The sequence below is a fragment of the Alosa sapidissima genome, chromosome 16, assembly GCF_018492685.1.
Source record: "Alosa sapidissima isolate fAloSap1 chromosome 16, fAloSap1.pri, whole genome shotgun sequence".
NCBI classification, from domain to species: domain Eukaryota; kingdom Metazoa; phylum Chordata; class Actinopteri; order Clupeiformes; family Clupeidae; genus Alosa; species Alosa sapidissima.
The window spans coordinates 28,758,229-28,778,566 of record NC_055972.1 but is presented as its reverse complement, the minus strand read 5'-3'; the positions used below and the strand labels follow the sequence as shown (position 1 = coordinate 28,778,566).

Here is a 20,338-nt window from a genome sequence, read left to right as displayed (position 1 = left end):
GATCAAATGTGCATCTCTCTGCTGTTTACGTTTGTGTCGCTGCGTGGTTTTACACGTGAGTTGTCCTCATGCTGAAAACGTGAGCATAGCCTACAAAATAGACTAACGCGTTAGGCTACTAAGTAACACTTAGGCATCACTGGTTTTATTTGGGTCATCAGCACACTTTATGTTGTCTAATAGGCCTAACTTATACCATTTAGCCAGGAAAGCTATCAGTTTTCTATTAGGATATAGTTTGTTTACCACAGTCACGGCCCTCTGTGCAATTTTGCATTTAGAATAGCTCTGAAACTGGGGGGCGAACATGTCGCACAGGGGACAGCCTGGACATCTCACTCGCAAAATGAAACATTTCTGTGGGGCGCCTGCCATGGACCTTGCAGTTGCAAAATGCAAGGGACATCAGCCTATTTGCACGAATCTTTTGACTATTGCGCAAAAGCCTCTTGTTCTGATATTTATTCATTTCACATTCTTACAACATAGCTTGTCACAATATCAATACACGACCTTGGTACGGCCTACAAACTAACGTTTAACTCCAGAGGAAAATGCGGATTCAACTTTCCAAATAAAGAAACCTCCACAAATAGGCTACAATATAATAACTTGAGTTACTTGCTATGTTTACATAGGAATTGACGGTGTTATGGATCCATTTGTCTGCAACGCAACGTAGCCTACAACATCACTCTATAGAAATACAGGAACAGCTTACTATGCTGAAGAGTGACGACTGCGTAGCATGCAAGAATACCCCCAAGAAAAGTTTGAGAACCTGTGGCCTAAAACAATATGGTTGCATGCAGGTTGCATGTTAGATCAGAAGTGGGTCCACAGAAAAAAAGTTTGGGAAACACTGATCTAGGCGATGTAGGCCTAAGCACAGCTCAGTTTTAAGAAATGCTTAAAACCGAAAGACCATGTCGAATTTTGCTACAATTTATTCCAAAACCGGATTACTCTGGAACAGCTAACTACAAACGGGAATGCATTATACCTTTGTGTTCGGTAAGGTCTGCTATTTATTCTGATATATGGTTTGTCATGTGTTGTGTGAAGAGTGTGTAGGCCTACGATATTCCACCGAGACGAATGGATGTGGAGATGGGCGCAGAGAATAATTATTAAATCTCTTGAAGTTATTTTTCTCGTGAACTGTTTATCACAGCAAATAGTGGCACCGTTTAAAAGCTGAGAAAAGGCTCTTTCACATGACACATGTGTGATGAGTAGCCTACTTCTCGAGGACTTCAACAGAGGAGAATGGGTGAATTTGGACGCACTTCATATGCCTTGTAGTGAAGTGAAGCTGAAGCGCTGCGCCATGCTGCGCAAGAGACTGCGGCTCACTGGTAGTTATTATACATATCAGCGCTATTTACCCTTATAGGCTACTGCACATTACAAGAGATTATCCGCAGCACTAAAGTGAGAAATGATTTAACTCTTTGTGTAGCGCATGTGAGCGACTTTTCCCCCATTTCAACCTGAATATTGGTGGGGACATTTCAGTTGTAATTTGACATTGGTGTGGACACATCCTTCGGTCCCCACGCAAATCTACGCCCCTGCTTTATTATGACCGCCGCGCAGCGAAGATTTTTTTTTTTCTTTTTCTTTTTTTTTTTTCTTTTTCGCATGGCCAATTTTCCGTCAAGGATTCCCGGGACACTGAAAGACCGGGGTGCACAAATCTTGGTGGGAATGTAGCCCCACAAGGATAGCATGGAACAATTGTTTTTCGTTTTGATCTGTAGCCCCCCCCCCTCCCCCCGTTGGACTGAACCCCTTGAAAGGAGGGTAGGGCGACACAGTTTTCTGTGAATATCTCGAGACCCGTAGTGTTAAGGAGGAGCACCTTTTTTTTGTATGTTGATCTTAAGGGGCCATGTCAACCCATTCTATAACCACTCATTTCATGTATAGTGCCACCTAGTTAAAAACGAAAAAGTAAAAATGAGGTGCTGTAATCGCAGGTATCTGTGACGTAAAGTTTCGTGGAATTCCGTTCATGGGGGCCATATAATAAATTAATTTATGTTACTGTACACAGCCGGACACAGTTTTCTGTGAATAACAAGAACATTAAGCAAAGTAAGATCCCTGATTGATTTGCCAAGACATCAGCTGCTCCAGCCTCAGATTTTGCGCAGATCTTAAATTGGGGTAAATATTCTGCAGAATATACATTCACTCTACTGCTCAGGAGTGCGTTTCCCAAAAGCATCGTTGCTAACTACGGTAGCAACTAACATGGTTGCAACTATGTAAGTACGACACAACTGTTCCCCAAAACGATAGTGTGAACTATGGTGGTGGAACTTACATAGTACGATGCATCGTGACACTGCGTCAGTGTTTCCCAAAACCATAGTAGCAACTAATGTTCGCAACCACTATCGTAAAGTTGTGTAGTTACAGCTACACCTCTCGACCTGTAGTATGTAGTAAGAACCATAGTAGACGACGTAACCCTGATGACGGAACACGCAGAGGACAGATGGATGAGAGGTAGCCATTAAACGATCCCATAACATTGCTGTGGGATACCATACCATAGCATTGCTGGAAGCTACAATTGCACATTACTGGACAACGTTATGTGGTACAGTGGAAAGTGAAGTGTTGTGGAGTTAGCCCACAACAGAGCGGCCTGTGGTGAAGTGTTATGGTGACCGCAATCATCTGTGTTGTTATTATTCGTGAATTTACATGTAGCCTAATGCTAATGTGTCAGCACAGATTCTTTCGAACACCCGTTAAGTTAAGTAATCTGGTGATAAAGCTTTTGAATGCCAACGGTATTGTTATGTGAGGCTAGCATTGTAATTGTTATAAAAGGATAACGTTACATTGTAGTCGTATGTTAGTGTGTTTGGATGAAGCATCTGCTAATCATACACATAGCTAACGGTATATGGACTCTACAGCCCATTATGATGTGGTGAAGTAACTGTGCTGTGGCAGAGACTAGCGTGTGTGCTTTACATGAGAGGTCAGGGGTTCAAGACTGAGTCGATGGATGTGAGGTGAGTATGCCTGTGGAGTGGGGTTTGTGTTGTATCTTGTCTGATCACAAGCTATGTTTAGCGGGTGTATAAGTTAGGCTACTCTCAGTTATTATATGATCTTGATATTTGAACACATGAATTACGCTGAATTATGTTGGTACAATGACAGAATGCTGCTGTGAAGTTGAGTAGCCTCTCGCTTGGAGAACTTTAAGACCTCTGGGACTTAAGTGGGCATGCAGAGTGCTGTGGTCAGTGTCAAAATGTGACATGATTTTCACTGATTTAACTTGTCCTTCATGGCCCAGGTATGGGTAGGCCTGTCATGGGAGGCGGAAAAATGGTAAGTTGCCTTTGCTTTGTGACCTTTAAAATCTGTGTATGTATTTTGATGTCATGGCTCATAGGGAACATGTGTGTGTGTGGGAGGGATCATGGGGAGAAAGTGATGGTGGGAAAGTTAAGTACATTTACCCCCTCACCCCCACCAAACTAAAAGAAATGTAAAAAATAAACAAAAGGAATGTGGCAGGGAATTGTGGGGTTTGGGTGTTTAGGGGCCAAACATATGTGCAACTAATTCCCAGTGTGCTTCCAGGCCAGCAGGAAGGTGTGCAGCAGCCACCGGAATGACCTCTTCCACCTCCTCCACTAACAGCTCCTCATCAGCTGGCAGTGGGATGTGATCCTGAAGGGCCATGTTGCAGAAGCGACGTCACCAAAACTACACTGCACGCCTTTGCAGGATGGAGCTTCAGGCCACCAGCGGATTTGCTCACACACCTTTCCACATGCCCAGGGCCCTCTCCACAACAACGCGGGTCCGGCTATGGGCGTTGTTGTACCGCGCCTCTGCCTCGCTATTGGGCTCCTAGATGGAGCAGTTGACATGCTTGTATTATCATAGGGGGTTGATGGAATAAAGTAGGTCTTGAAATGTCAGGAATATAGACATGCATTTGAAAACAACAGTATAGACTTTGCTACTATCTCAGCAGCAGAAGGCAACAACATGAGCAGCACCTACAGTAACACTGTGTGTGTGTGTGTGTGTGTGTGTTTGTGTGTGTGTGTTGGTACAGCTGGCGCAGATCCTTCAACCATTTGAGCATTGAAACATTTGTGCTATGTGAACTGTCATTTTTTGGTTGTGATTCAACACACAACTTCATAACTACAATGGATAAAAAGTAATGGTAAAAAAACTGTATCTGTGCATTTAAAATATCTTTACACACAATACTTGTGTGTGGTAACAGTATTCAGTTTTCAGTGTCACAATGAAAACACATAACAAGGGCAACATTGGAAAAATGCTGCATAAAGGCATGACAAAATCCCATTGAAATGAAGGGCAATCATACAGTAAAGTATTCATTTATATAGCGCTTTTAGAGTGAAAGAGTGAAACCCAAAGCACTTACACAACAACATGTTGTTCAACATTGTTGATATTACATATCCATATTTATTCTGCTCTTACTGTAAGGTAACTGCTAAGATACTGCACATATTTATATTTCATTTATATTACTCTAAATCACCTTCTGCAAACCAACTGTATACTACTGTCTACACGGCACTATATGTCTTGTCCTGTCTATGCACCTGTCTATACTATATCACATTGCACTTTTCTGCCTTTTTGGCACTTCTGGTTAGATGCAAACTGTATTTGGTTGTATTTGTACTTGTGCTCTGCACAATAACAATACAGTTGAATCTAATCTAACCATGCCAATTTTCATAGAACATAATATACATTTATCCTAATCCTAGGCTAGTAAGCATATGGTCTCCAATCAGTAGTTAAAACTAGGACTACAGGTTCTAAACGATCATAGGAATATTTAGTGATTGAGCCTATCCAAGATTCCAAAACCATTGTTAAACGATCATTATCTAGGCTCGAACCTACGACTACAAGATCCGAAATGCAGAGGTCTATCCTTTCACGCCACCTTGTCACGCTACAACAAACGAGAATATTGGCCAGTATTTAGCCTATATGCTATTCGGTGTGTTTCATTAAATGTGTAACTTATTTGTTCACATTTGCTCGGTTGGCGATTTATGCTTCACTGATTAGGCTAATTAGTAGGCTACGTTCAATAGACTGTGACGTTATTATTAAAATTATCATTATTATGTTATGCCTATTATTATTATTAATAGCCTAATATATATATATTTTTAAAAGCATACATAGCCTAGGGCCTATTGAAATTACTGCCTATTGTTGTAATAAGTATTATTATTATTATTATTGATATTATAACTGCTGGGCCCAGGAAACGTCATGCAATGTCAAATTTCATTACTTTTACGTGACTTCATGCTTTCGGCTCTAACCGACAGAGACCGACATTCTCCGAACACATCTGCAACCATCGTAGTCTGAACTATGTTGGTTGAAACCAACATGGTTCAAACTAACAAAGTACTATGTAAGTAGGACGGTTTTGGGAAACAGTCGTAACTTACATGTTGGTTAGTTGAACGATGCATCGTACCACGTTAGTAAAAAGCTAACCTCCGTAGTTGTACGGGAAACGCACCCCAGTGTTGCATTGGTGTTATTCAGGCTGTCACTTTGTAGTATTGACAGTTCAACGGCTACTTTCGTTTCAGTGTGTTTCCTTGGATCAAGTTTTTTTTCCAGAGTGCTAATTTGGTCTTGAAGTAAGTAAGTATATATACTCTTTTGATCCCATGAGGGAAATTTGGTCTCTGCATTTAACCCAATCCATGAATTAGTGAAACACAGCACACAGCACACAGTGAGGTGAAGCACACACTAATCCCGGCGCAGTGAGCTGCCTGCAACCACAGCGGCGCTCGGGGAGCAGTGAGGGTTAGGTGCTTTGCTCAATGGCACTTCAGCCGTGGCCCACTGGTCGGGGCTCGAACCGACAACCCTCCGGTTACAAGTCCAGAGTGCTAACCAGTAGGCCACGGCTGCCCAAGCAAAATGGTTGGTGTGTGTTGTTCCACCAGTAGTTTGCTTTGTTACAGTTGATTCCACTTTTGCAAAGCCTGCTTCTTGTCAGTTCAATCATTAGTTGTTTATTGATATGGGACGCTGATTCATTTATTTTACCACATCTACTTCATAGGACCCCAAATATACAGAATTACTCGACCTCTGCCAGCCAATCAGAAAATAGTATGTCTCTTGGGGATATGTTTTCAATAAAATGACTAGTTTCTTTTAAAAGTTAGTATACCATGATTATTGTGAGTGTATTTTTGTATTTTCAAATTACTAATTACTTGTATTTTAAAGAAATACATTTTTCACATCAGTATTTTGTATTTTATTTAGTTATATTTTATGAGCCAGTATTTGTAGTTTGTAACAAAATAGTTTTTGATGTATTTGTGCCCACCTTCCTCCGTTCTGTGATTGGTTCCTTTGTTGAAGTGAAAACTAAGTCCATAGAATCCAGGCTGCCTAGCAGTGTGAATAAAATTGCGAGCGAAAGGCAGGCATGGGAAAACCCAGGCTACTTTTAAAGAGGAATATAACTTCTTTGAGACATATTCTCTTAGCTCTCATGTTCAGTAAAGACAGTGTATTCTATAAAATGATTAATCTATTACTGCACAGAGCAGTAGTTACCTTGTCAAAAGGTCTTACATAACACATATTGAGGGATCCAGCAAATTACCAACAATTAGAAAAGCTGAAAAAGTCTAGAGTTTCTGAACTGAAGTTATGATACTCTTATTTGAAAAAACAAAAGGGTTGGCCTTGGTTAATTAAAAGCTATGCTATTTGACTAAACTCCAGGGAAAATTCAATTTGCTGCTGTTTGCTGATGTGCTCATAAAATTGCTTTTTGACCAATGATTAGAAGTTGAACTAAAAATAATTTCCCTTTCTAATGCAGTCACTGTTTTTTATGTGTACAGTATATACACATCAATTGAGGTTTACCTTATTCAAATATAGCTGTAATTTAAGCCATTCTTGCTATAGAAGGGGACACATTTTATATTCCCATTCATTTCCTGGAGTAGAAGCTATGTGTACAAGCTGTATGTGTTAGATATCTGCAATGCATACAGTCCCATTCTTCATGTTTGATTAGGTTAAATGTACAGTACCATTATCTTTTCATTGACTCTAGTCTCCATTCTTGTCTAAATATAGCACATTTTAAAGGGTGCTGGAACAGAGTATGGTTCAGCCTCATTGAAAATATGTCAAATTAGCTTGATATGCTGATTAATGAATAAATACTGTAAGTGGATGAACAAGTGAAAGTGAGCAGACGCTAATACAAATTACAAGTACAGGCTCAAGACTCAAAATTGCTGCATTGATGTTGACAGGTGTACCTTCTAAAGTTTTATCTATAGTCAGTTTCAAAAACACTTTAGTGGTGAACCAGTTGCACAATATATATATAAAATCATCATTAGTAATTATATATTATAATTACTAATGATGATTTTCTAAACTCCTATTACAAGTGTCACATACTGCCTCTGTCAAGGAGATTTCAAGAACCAAAGAACATGTCTCCAGAAGGCTTTGAGCGATTTAAGCGTTAAGTTAATGGGTCATGTGTGGGGCTTTTTTCCCTGTGTTTTCAAACGTGTCACAGAGGTGAAAGGCATGGCACCTTTAACTCAGCCATCTGGCATGCTCCACAATACAGGCAAGCGTGGCCCATATGAAGGATTTCACTGGAGAACCACTGAGTAGCATCTGTTCTCAATGCAAACGCCCTGGGTCCTTCACACGACATGACAAATTACACTGGGCGCTTCACATTTAATTATTCACATGAACGCTTACCTTCTTGGAGCACCTCGGCTCGCAAAAGATTGAAATTAGACAGAAGTTTTGTGTGTGTGTGTGTGTGTGTGCCACATAAAAAAACAGCCTGGAAACAAGGTGTTTTACTTCTTTCATTTCAACTTGAAAGCTTGTGGGTCTGTCTTTTTGAAGATTAGAATCAGTGAAATCAGTGCATTTTATTGTAAATTTGCCAAATTGAATGAGCTGAATCATTGTGCCATTCTGGCATGGGCGTCATCAGATCAGGAAAGATATGTAAATAGGATCCCTTCCATTCTCACTGATATGGCAGAGATTATATCAGTAAGCTTCAATTTTGAACCAAATCAATTTGAAACCACATGTAAATACAAGGCCATTTATTCAGCAGCTGCTCTGAGCGTGCTGCTGCCATCATCTTGTGTTTCTCTGTGCTGCGAGGGTCTCTCTTCTTCAGCTTTGGATCCAGCTGTATCCTTAGGTCATAGAGTTATGTACAAATACATAATTGCTTAATACATGTTGTATCTGTATGGCATGTGAATTAATCATATCAATAAGAATGAAACAATACTGAGGGGACAGCTTGTCTGTAAATATTTTATGGAAGAGATTAAAGGCTGAGCTATTCTGACACCACACAAGCTGGTTGATATTAAATGATGGCCGAGTAACAAACAAACAAAAAAACAAAAAACACTAAGTTTAGGTAATAAGAATGTTTTCCTTCCAAGTTATTCAACCTAGAACGGTTCTGTTGAGGGGCTGTACCACAGTGCTTCCCAAACAAATGAATTAAAGAGAAGTAGAAAATGATTTATTCATGTTCAGGAGAGCTGAGTGACATGCATAATTAGTTCTGGTGATAAAATATGACTAGAAACAAAAGGGAATTTGTTTAAACTTGCATTTGGGTACCTTTCATTTCTTGAAAACAACAGTTTCTAATAGCAACAATAGCCACTGACAAAAAAGGTAACTCCCAGTGCAAATGCTGCAATGAAAGCATGTTAGAGGAGCTCCAAATTGAAGACAGATAGTCAACAGGTATAAAAGAACTCAAAGAAACAACAGGCCAATTCAGTAACTGTCAGAGACTATACAGTTTTTTTTCTGATTGCTTACTGATTGATACTACTATTGGCTACTTTTGTAAAACTCTGATTGCTTAGACGCTACTTTTGCAACTATTGCCTACTTTTGTAAAAAGCACACAAACCACAAAACCCCACACCAAAACCAGACAATTATTTAAAAAAATGCCTTGCAAAGGCACTCAATTCTTGCAAAAACTCTTCAAAACCTTTGAAATTGTGTTTTCAACACAGTTTACACAATCATCATGTGAATAAGCACACAAAGAAAAACACCAACTACAGTGATAGTATAAATGGAAAAGCAAAACACTTTGCTTCTTTTCCAGGACATACTGTATGAGTTTGCATACGTAGCTTTGTCACATACTGTATATGTGGTACTATAAGCATGCATACACACAGGTGTTCAAATATAGGCACCGTGGAATGGCCCTGGTCCTCCTTCCCTCCTCTTATTTATACCCCTCGTACCCTCTCTCCAATGCGGTCTACACTGTCATCCAGACCACATGCTTACCTGTGTCTTAGGGCGCTTTCATACCTATTTTAGTCCGAAATTAACCGGTGTAGAGTTCCATTGGAGTTGGAGCCACGACCTTCTTCCAGGCGGTTTAGGTTTTGTTCTGAAACAGAGAGCAATTGCTGCTTTCACATAATACCCAATGGAACCGATCTTTGGGGGAAACACTCCACCTTCTGATTCAAGAGCCAGGAATGAAAGCACCCTTATTTATAGTGCTCAAACTCTGGTTGCTGAGTAAACTCAATACCGTAAAGTGTCTTAAAATGTATCAATGTGGGAAAATAATTGACAAAGTACTGTATATATTATATATTGTATAGACAACAATGTGTACAGTTCTGTGTTATTAAATTGTAAACTGAGTATAAAGCAGTAAATGTGGTTTCAGTTTGGCAAACTTGGTGAATGAATCGGCTTCAAATGTTAATTATAATTGTGCTTCAAGAATCACTGTTAGTGTTTAAGCATTTAGAAAAAACTGTGGGATTTATTTTGGATATTTATTATACTGTATAGGCTATGCCAACATTTAGATTTAACAATAAGTAAATAATGTTCCCCGTGGGGTAGGCTTAGACAGAGTGCATCTGTAATTCTGAATCATCTTTATACATATCCCATTAAGACATTCCAAATCTGTGTTTTTTTTTTTCAGGGTTTGACAGTAGTTCACCCCAGACACTTTCAGCCCATAGGAGGGAAGCACAATCCCCAGAGAGGAATCCCAACAGACAAGAGCACAAGTCTAGAAGCCTCGAAGAGCACTAACCATTTCAGAATATGGTAAAACTGGTGTGTAGGTATTAGCAAGTCAGTTTGGGTTAAAACAGAAGGAAGGATAAGCAAGATTAACATAATATGGATATGATGTCTGTTTGGTGCTCACATCCTTCTTTTGCACTCAAAAACTATTTCAATCAAAATGTTACTCATTTCATTCATCTTTCATGCTTCTCATAGTGGTGTTTCCTCAATCATTTTTAGTTAAGCAACACTGTTGTTTTAATGTCACTTTGACTCCTAGTCATTGTTTTTCTTCATCTACACATCATGCCTTTCATTAAACCTGATAACAATCTTTGCTTTTGTTCCCGGTTTGAATGTTTGTGGAGTAAAATTACCAATCCCTGCGTAAAAATAAATTGTCACACCCTGTGGCCATATGTTATCAACATTTGACAGCTATTGTAAACCATAGCTATCTACACATTAAACAGACAGGCTCAGTCCATACACTATTGGACTGACTATTGCACTATTGTGACTATTGGATCCGTTTGAAAACTCATAATAAATGCAAATCAAGTTGATCTACCGCATCTCTAAAATGATCCTCCATGTGAATGATTTTATCCCAAGAGCTGATACATGCAGAAGTAAAAAAGGGGCATTTCCACAACTTCATTTGAAAACGATGACTATGAATACCATGGTTTGCCATTTCCTTTTTTCCTTCAGAGGTGCCAGGCACAGCTGTGCTAAAGCCAAGCTCTATTTTTCTTGTATGACTACCGCCCAACAAAACATCCTCCGTTTTTCAACCAGGACACTTTTTTTTCTTCTTCCTGATTTGTTCACTTGTGTTTTCCCCACACAAACTCACAAATGAATCAGTGCCTTTCAGTGAAGGGTTCCAAGGCAAATAAGGGACTGCTGTCTGACATGTTGACATCCACAAAGGTCATGGGTCTCTATCCCGTGGTGCAAATCCAACCCAACACATGCATCTGACGGACTGCAAGTCACTTCGGATGACATACTTCGCTAAAGAACTCAGTGCGGCGGTGCAACCCGTATACAGTACTGTATGTAATACTGTATGACGCCCTGGGAAGTGAACGGGTAGGGCGGTGTGCGTCACAGATGCATTGTGTGAGGCCCTCCTGCGTGAGGGTGACAGCTGGCTCCGAGCTCTGTGTCTCGCTGCCAGTATGGTCACCTCTGTGAGCTCCTGTTCAGCAATGCACCAGTGTGGTCACCTTTGTTAGGCTGTTCATTTTCTAAAATAACAGATTGCTTGTAATCCTGCCACAGGGGAGAGACTAGCTTTTCTGTAGGGAAGTTGGCAGATGCCTGGCTTGACTCAACCCTCCCTTTAAAGTTAAAGGGGAATTTATTGTTCTTTTTCCCCTGCCAATGCTGAATCATGACCGTATGCAGCGTTAAGGTTACAGGGGTCTGCAAGACTTCCCCGAAAGAGGTTGGCTATTTTTCCTTACCAAGTGGTCGATTAGGCCGGCTTGGTCATTACGTTTTATCCCCCTGCATAGTTCCTTTGTTTTGTTTGTGTTGTTGATTTGACTGACTAGTTTAGTGGATATTGAGCAGACACAGTATTTAATTCAATTTGGTCTGTTTCTGATACAGTTCTGGAAGTGCTGTGTTCCAGCAGAACCTCTACTGAAACTTCTGGTTGGAACTCTTTCCTTGTTAAAAACTGGGAGCTGTTCCAAACGAGCGGTTACAAAAAAACGGAAAATCTATTTTGTGTCCACTCCATATTAACACACTCCACATAATTGAAATAACAGGAAACTGATCCAGTAAGTGTTCTATAGGCCAAGGTGAGAGATTTCATTTTTATTCTGGCCATTATAGGGAGCCAATGAAGAGTAACTAGGAGAGGAGTTACATGTGTCCTCTTTGGCTGATTGAAGACCAGGCGTGTTGCAGCATTATGAATAAGTTGTAACTTACTACACAAGCAGGCAGGCCAGCTAACAGTGGCTACATGCTCAGAGAAGTTAAGTTGGTCATCAATTGTGACATCCAAGTTACATGCCGATCTAGTTGGGGTCAGTGAAGATCTTGACCCCAACTAGTCCCCATCTTGTCTGACTCGACATTGAATTCTGCCTCAACTAATGAACTCTGCCTCCATTACTGAAACTCTGCCTCAACTGACCACTGAACTCTCTCTGTCCTTGCATAATCTGCTATGCAATGGTTTTCTTGCCATGATGCCATTATTTTAAAGCTTGGCTTTTAATGTGTTGTTTTTTAAACATAAAATCACAGTCTATACTATGTCAGATTACCAGGGAGGATACAACCTAGTTCATTGTTATAAAACTCATTTTCTGTTGACTGTTATTCATTTGACTTATTTTTACTCACAGAAGCCATTTCAGTATGAGTTTTGGTCTCGTCATCCAGACTTTATCTGACAGGAAACATACTTTCCTCTTTCAGGAAAAGACATTTTTTTCTATCCATAACTTATAATAACTTATAACAACTCAATCATGTACTGTAGCACAGGTAGAATGGCATAACATCAGTCAAATATAACAGCTTAATCATGTACTGTAGCACAGGTAGAATGGCATAACATCAGTCAAATAAACATAAACATATAGACTAATAGCCTACATACAGTACAGCATGTAGGAGCACAAGGGTTTCTATTAGACTGGCATTACTATGCTGAAGGTGTGAGCAGAGACAAGGTCTGGGCAGAATGCCATGTCTGTCTACAAGGCAAATACTCAGACAGCTTCCCTAAGCAAAGTCTTTGGGCTCCTCCTTCTCTGTATTAGAGTATATGTCCTCCATTACAATAAAGCATGAGCCTTGTATATTAGGGGCACTTTATGCTTTGAAGGCGGCATAGCCTCCTCACAACAGAAGTCCACTGACACTATATCTGAAAATCTCTATTTGCTTCAGATGGAGTAAGATGACATGAATTCAGATGGAGTCCATACAGTATACTGTATGTAAACCCATATCTAAAACACAGAAACATTCAACCGCCTGACCATGCATTTGCAGAGTAGTGATAAGAACAGATGTCACAATCCATGTGTCATAACCACTAAGGGTTAAAATGATCTGTAAAAGGATTTTTAGCTACAAATTCATCTGATTCAAGGATCCGCATACTTTTATCCTTCAGAATGTTTAAAGTCTTGTCTCAAGTCAAGTCAAGTCTGGTTGTATATAACTGATAAGCACTAGAGCAGTGCCGCTGCTGGCCATTTGGGTGCCCTAAAGCAGAACTGCTTTGTGGTCAAGTGTCACGTGACGGTGTGTTGAGGCAAGGATTGCCTCGTCGGCTGTTTTTACTTTATAAATGAAACGAAACTTGATACGCCATGTGACTACTAGGCTATGTGACACCTCATGGTGCGTTGAGACAAGGATAATTGTCCCACCACTTGGCAGCCATATTGCACTTTTTAGGCACTTATCAGGTATCTATTTCGGGTAGAACTGCGTGTGCCCAATGCTTCATGAATCATGACACACCAACCTCGCTCCAGCTGCTAGATCACAACACATGATTGGCACAATGTACTCACAACACACCACATGATTGGTACGATGTATTCACAACATACCACATGATTGGTACGATGTATTCACAACATACCACATGATTGGTACGATGTATTCACAACATACCACATGATTGGCACAATGTATTCACAACATACCACATGGTTGGCACGATGTACTCACAACATACCACATGATTGGTACGATGTATTCACATGTCAACTTTTGGCAGCGGAAGGGGCGGAATATGTGTAGACGACTGTCATGTTTGTGTTACAAACTAACCCCATACATTTCTATAAGATTTGTTGAGTGCTGTCTCCTCATTAGAAAGTCTCTGGTTTTACTTAATAAATTAAACGGAACTTGAAGAAAGAAATACCGAGGACATTATCTTGGTGTCCTCTATTGTGCGGCCATGCTCGCAGTTTATAAATGGTCAGTAGCCTAGTGGGAACCGGATACCTCCGAAATCTCATCTAGCCTTATCTCATCTAGCCTCATCTAGCCTCCGAAATCTATCTAGCCTTCATGATTTCCTTAAAAAGTTTCTTATATCAAAAAGGAGATATCAATTATTATTTATTAACAATGACAAAGCAGCTGGAACCTGCCTCTCTCCCCCCTCTCTCCTCTCGTGCGCGCTCAAGAAATGGAGTAGCATAATTACAGTAGATCTGCTGCATAGTCAGGGTGTAGTGGTAAAATAAGAGGTGGGTAAACTATGAATTCTGTGATCATGGTAAGGTGGACTGCGCCATGCGGTATCAGATTTTTAAAAAGGCATTCAGAACATGTTTGATGATGGTAGAGATTATTGTCCAATGCTTATAACAATTAACCTGACTCAGCCATTTTCTCTGCATGTCCATCTGGGAACTTTCCGATGGAGAACTTTTGGGAAGGGGCGGAAATACTGGTTAGCTGATTGGATAAACCATGTGTCTATCACCACCTATGTTGGTTATTCGACGGGCCAACTCAACCAATTAGATGAACGAAGTGTTCTTCTAATGCCTTCGTGTAACATAAAATTAAGTTATGGTAACGTCTGAAGAAAGTATATTCCTCCATTATGAACTGGAATCGGCCATGGAGGATGTCTGTGTCGTTCATTCCTCCCAGCTGCATGGCTGAGACTTATAGCTTCACAGCTTCCCCAGGAATACTTTCTAATTTCATCTGTGAATGCCGACATGTTGTTCGTTGCGTCACACCTAAACCCGCCTCAAAACCAATGCTGATTGGCCGTTCATTTGGTGAACTGCTCCAAATTTTCTCTATGGGAAAGATGCCAGACTGATCTGCGAGTGGAAACCTGAAGCTCGCGAGATCAGGATGGTCTCACGAGGCTATATAACAATACCAGTGGTATTAAATGGTTCCTAGAGTGTTGATGAATGTACATATTGTGAATGTGGATAAAACAGTGTGATTTTTAAATGTTAAAAGTTGCAATTGGTGAATTAACTCTTTTGGGAGGTGGATAAACTCTATTTCTGAAATTTCAGAGGTGGGTAAACTGTGTTTACTTGCGTTTAGGCTCCACTACATCCCTGTGCATGGAGTGGAGATTGAGAGGACCCATAAATCATGCATGTAACATGCTGTTGCATTTTGACATTGTAAACGTTCAGAACAATGAAAAGCAGTTTGAAGTAAAGCTATGGTACTTATATTTATTGGTTGAATGTTGGTGCCCTAAGCACAGTGCAGAGCTCTTTGGTGTTATACTGCAGTCATAAACAGAACAAAGAACCATATTTATTTTTCAACAAACAAGCCTACCAGCAAGATCATCTGTTCTGTTGGTCTGTGGAAAATTGTCAACAAGTTAATGAATTGCAATGAATGATTTAAATCATCATATGTCTTAACTAGATGTACCGCCGAGCGGTACAAAATATGACCGCCGCCCAGTCCAGCACATTTTTTCCACAAAAATAAATCACGCTGAAAGGCCTATATGATAACTGTCTCACTAAATTGCATTATCCACACTCAATTCTCACTGGTATCTGCTAGACAACAAGTACCAAAACATGATTAGTTCATAGATTTCACATGTAAAATTCATTTTATACAACCCCACCCCCATCTTGCCTGTTCATAATTTTGAGAAATTCTTGAATTGTGTGCATATGTGCATGTACATGTTTATGTTTATGTGTGTGGGTGTGTGTGTGTGTCTGTGTGTGTGTGTGTGTGCGCGCTTGTGTGCTTGCCTGCGTATGTGTGTTTGTGCATGTGCATGCATGCGTACATATGTCTACTGTGTGAGTATGTGTCATATGTATGATTACTGTGAATGTATGTGTGTGCGTGTGTATCTGTTTATGCACATGTGTGCACATGGAATGGGTTAACATGACCCCTGGAGGCAAACATACGGAAAAAATTGGTCATCCTAGGCCCTACGGTTCTCAAGATATTCACAGAAAACTGTGTCTGCCCTACCTACAGATCAAAACGAAAAACGATGGTTCCATGCTATCCATGTGGGGTTACATGCCCACCAAGTTTCGTGTACCCCGGCCTTTCAGTTCCCGGGAATCCTTGTTGGTGTACGGTCACTAAATGTACACATAAATTATTTTATTGTAAGGCCCCCCATGAACGAAAGTTCACAAAACTTGGCATGCATTCGGAGGGTGTCATAATGATCCTACACTTTCAATTTTGTGCAGTTTTGACCATGTCAGCCAGAGATATTGTGATGAAAACACATATACATGAAATAAGTGGTAATGGGATGGGTTGACATGCCCCCTTAAGACCAACATACAAAAAAAAGGTGGACCTCCTAGGCCCTACGGTTCTCCAGATATTCACAGAAAACTGTCTCCGGCCACCTACAGGCCAGTTGGTGTATAGTAACATAAATTAATTTATTGTGTGGCCCCCCATGAACAGAATTCCACGAAACATGGCGTGCATTCAAAGGGTGTCATAATGATCCTACACTTCCAATTTCGTGCAGTTTTGACTATGTTAGGTCACAGATACCTGCGATTACAACACCTCATTTTTACTTTTTTGTGTTTAACTAGGTGGCGCTATACATGAAATGAGTGGTTATGGAATGGGTTGACATGGCCTCTTGAGATCAACAGGTCCTCCTAAACCTTACGGTTCTCGAGATATTCACAGAAAACGGTGTCTGCCCTACCCTCCTTTCAGGGGGTTCAGTCCAGCGGGGGGGCTACAGATCAAAACAAAAAATGATGGTTCCATGCCATCCATGTGGGGTTACATGCCCACCAAGTTTCGTCTACCCCGGTCTTTCAGTGTCCCGGGAATCCTTGACGGAAAATTGGACATGCGAAAAAGAAAAAAAAGAAAAAAAAAAAAAAACATCTGACTAAACCTATATGACCGCCGCTTCGCTGCGCGGCGGTCATAATTATTAATGGTGAAATTGTTTGTGGTCTGACTTCTTAAAAGGGCAAAACGCAAGTGAACCAGACACCTTCGGAGACCAAGGTTGTCAGCTGTGTCTTCTGAGCCCTGCTTGACTCAACCACACCTCCAGCTAGCCAGGCTACAGCTTGCGTGTGTGCAATGTGCATGCTTGTGTGTGTGTGTTTGTGTGTGTGTGTGTGTGTGTGTGTGTGTGTGTGTGTGTGTGTGTGTGTGTATGTGTGTGTGTGGTATAAAGCTTTTTGAAATCCAAGGACAGCAGGTGAGACACAGCAGGTACCATGGCACTTTACCAGCATCTAGGACAGCAGATCATTTCTGGCCGGCAAAAGGCCCCCCCCAGCTCCCTGCAACCCCACGCTCCCACCCCTCGGCCCCCACACAGCCGGCTCTCTGGGCGAAGGTTAGTGACTGAGACCTGGACACTGCCAGAGGGAAAACACTTTTTAATGTAAACCAACTCGCCTATAAATGACGCCAAGAGGTAATTAATCATCCATTGACAGTGAGAGCAGAGGGTGTCTGGCAGTGAACTGAATGTGGAGCCAAAACCTCATCATGGTGATTAAGACAGAGAGATGGGATTATTACGACATAGGTAAAGTAGTCCAGAGTGGGGCTAGTACTGGTCAACATCAGGGTCAAAAATTATTATGGTCTGAGCCTTGCTTTACAGTACATTTACCGCTGCCGCTGACTGATGTGATCCCCGCCTAACGCAACGCTCCATTCTTATTCCATTTGACAATATTCTTTAATTCCAAAACACTACTGCGAAATTTGTCCCATCTCAATGTGAAGGCCACATTAACTCTGCATAGGTGAGACAAGTGGCATCAACATAAATCAGGTCTAACACCTCAGGACATTTATTGTCACCCTGAGTCTTTAAATTAAAGAGGCTTTCCAAATCCAATATGTGTACACCAGATAGCAAATATTAATTTAGGCTCCCCGTGAAATATTCTTTTAGACTTTCCCTAAAGACACAACCATCCAGCTATTTGGGGGGAATTGATCACCATTTCCAACAACTTAATCGTTCCTCTGGGGCTGAGCCCATATCTCGGCAGGAGGACATGTAGGACAAGTCCATTCATAAGACCACATGCTGAGGTACGTAGGAAGCACTCTGAGGCTTCCAAAACTCATGGGGGGCATGGCTTGTTTAATTACACTTACAGACAGTATGCATACACACATTTTACATTGGGCATAATTTGTTACTTTTAAAAGTTTTGTCCAACAGTATTTTTCTTTTTTTCAGTCGATCAGATTAGGAAAATATAGGAGGTGGGTAGATTTCTACCACACATAAACTGGACCTCTGTCACCCACGATAAAAAAGGTCTTTGAATACATAGCATCAACAGCAATTACCCTGGTGTCAACATAGTTTCTAATATGTGCAGAGGATGCAAATACTTTCTGACAGCCTCCTTATAACACATAAATGGATCAGGTTTGGTAGGTATATGAGTGAACATTTAAAGACAAAAACATATGCATGTTAGCCTTCACATAGAAGTTCTTAATGGCAGTTCCAACTAATATCTCCTCAAATGTATTCGCTGTGTGTGTAGCTGTGTGCGCAGAACTCACGATTTAGCCCCTGTCACGTCATGTCTCTCTGTTATCAGTGAAGTCATACTAATCATTATTGACATACTGTCATGCTGACAGTGATAGCGAGGATGTGCCTGGAACTAAACAATTTAAATTGGGCAGGCGAGAGCCGGAATGTAAATCAGGCAACTTTTGGAAGTAACACAGAATAACACAGAGTGTTCAAGCACAGGTGTTTTCACCACTGCTGTTTGACTCCCACGTCATCTTATGCTCTCTGCATTACCCACATTTCCAGGAATATGAAGAGTGAGTGAACCCAGGTACAATTATTACAGTGGGAATCGATGCTCATGTGCAGCAGCAGCTTATCATTTTAATGTTTAAAATGCTTTGTACCAAAGTGGCAAACTACAACGACTGCTCCTCTGTGAATATTGGCCTTTTCTGTTGGGGGGCGTAGTGATTGCTCTGCCACATCTACAATGAAATTGTCTTAAAGGCAGATCAATAGCAGTTTAACGGCACTAAGCTATCGGCAGCTCGCACTATGGGCAAGTCAGAGAAATATATGGAAAAGTCATGCGGCTCACATCCTACTTCCAACCAAGCCAGTTAACTAAAATATGGCATTAGCCTACATTAAATATGTATCTATAGTTACAGCAGGGGGTTATTTATCAGTTGTAATGTGTGCAATGGTTGGAGGGGGTTTCTGTAAGAAATATAAATTAAATTGACACATTATCTAGTGCTTTGAGAGCTGTGTGAGATTACTCTGAGCCAACATTCATGTCCAAGAGCTGATTCCCTTTACTTAACATGCAATATTTCATACTGATGTCTTTAGTAAGACAGCTGTTTTCTTCAGTACCCAATAAAGCGTAGTGGATTACTTTTTTATCATAATGTTTTTTTTCATTGCCTTGCTCTATTCTAGTGTAGACTGGTGTATAGGCCTGTTTACCTAAGAGTTTTTGCTTGTTGAGTCCCTGTGTTATTAGTCTGAGAAATTGAAGAAATATGTTTGGAATTCTACTCTTTAGTTTGTAGATCACCCCTGTCACAGCAAATCAATTGCACAGAATCTGACATGGCAAGACAAACATATTAACAATTTGAAATTGTGAATTAGAGGCCCAAAGAAGGGAAATCCATTTATGTACTGTAAAGCCTGTCAGTTTGATCCCTTCCTTCAATAACGATCGTAAATTATTGAAATCTTCAGAGAAGCTACCTACCATTTAAAGGTGCTAATTCAATTAAACCCATTCTTGGAGGTCGCTCATTTGTGAAAGCAATATGTGATAGGTTTAAATGCTAATTAACATCACATACATCATTCCTTACGTCGGCTTTTAGCTTTACTGCCAGGATAAATGTTGGGTCCGCTGAGGCATGCTGACACAAAAAGATACCCCCAATCCATCTAATGTAGGCACTCCTACCACTTACAGCTTCTTCTCACCCTGCTGGGGCCTTAAGAAGTTTCTTGTGATTAAGTGCTCCGGAGTAATCCAGAAAAAAAAATCAATACTGTGTTTTATATCTGATCCATGTTAAAGGCAGCCATCCTATAAACAAGGGAACAATAATTATGAGGCTTAACCCTGGTAAATCAATGGTTTCTCATTATCTCAATCTG

The 20,338-nt window shown here is 40.6% G+C and overlaps 2 long non-coding RNA genes across 2 annotated transcripts; both read left to right on the top strand.

The window, feature by feature from the left end:
• The first annotated feature begins 2,397 nt into the window (after positions 1–2,397).
• On the top strand, positions 2,398–4,424 carry LOC121685712. Its single transcript, XR_006023413.1, has 3 exons — positions 2,398–2,517; positions 2,866–2,871; positions 4,413–4,424. It is a non-coding gene; the product is annotated as an uncharacterized LOC121685712 (long non-coding RNA).
• On the top strand, positions 2,878–3,959 carry LOC121685710. The gene is made up of 2 exons (XR_006023411.1): positions 2,878–3,360; positions 3,616–3,959. It is a non-coding gene; the product is annotated as an uncharacterized LOC121685710 (long non-coding RNA).
• Positions 4,425–20,338: the final 15,914 nt, after the last annotated feature.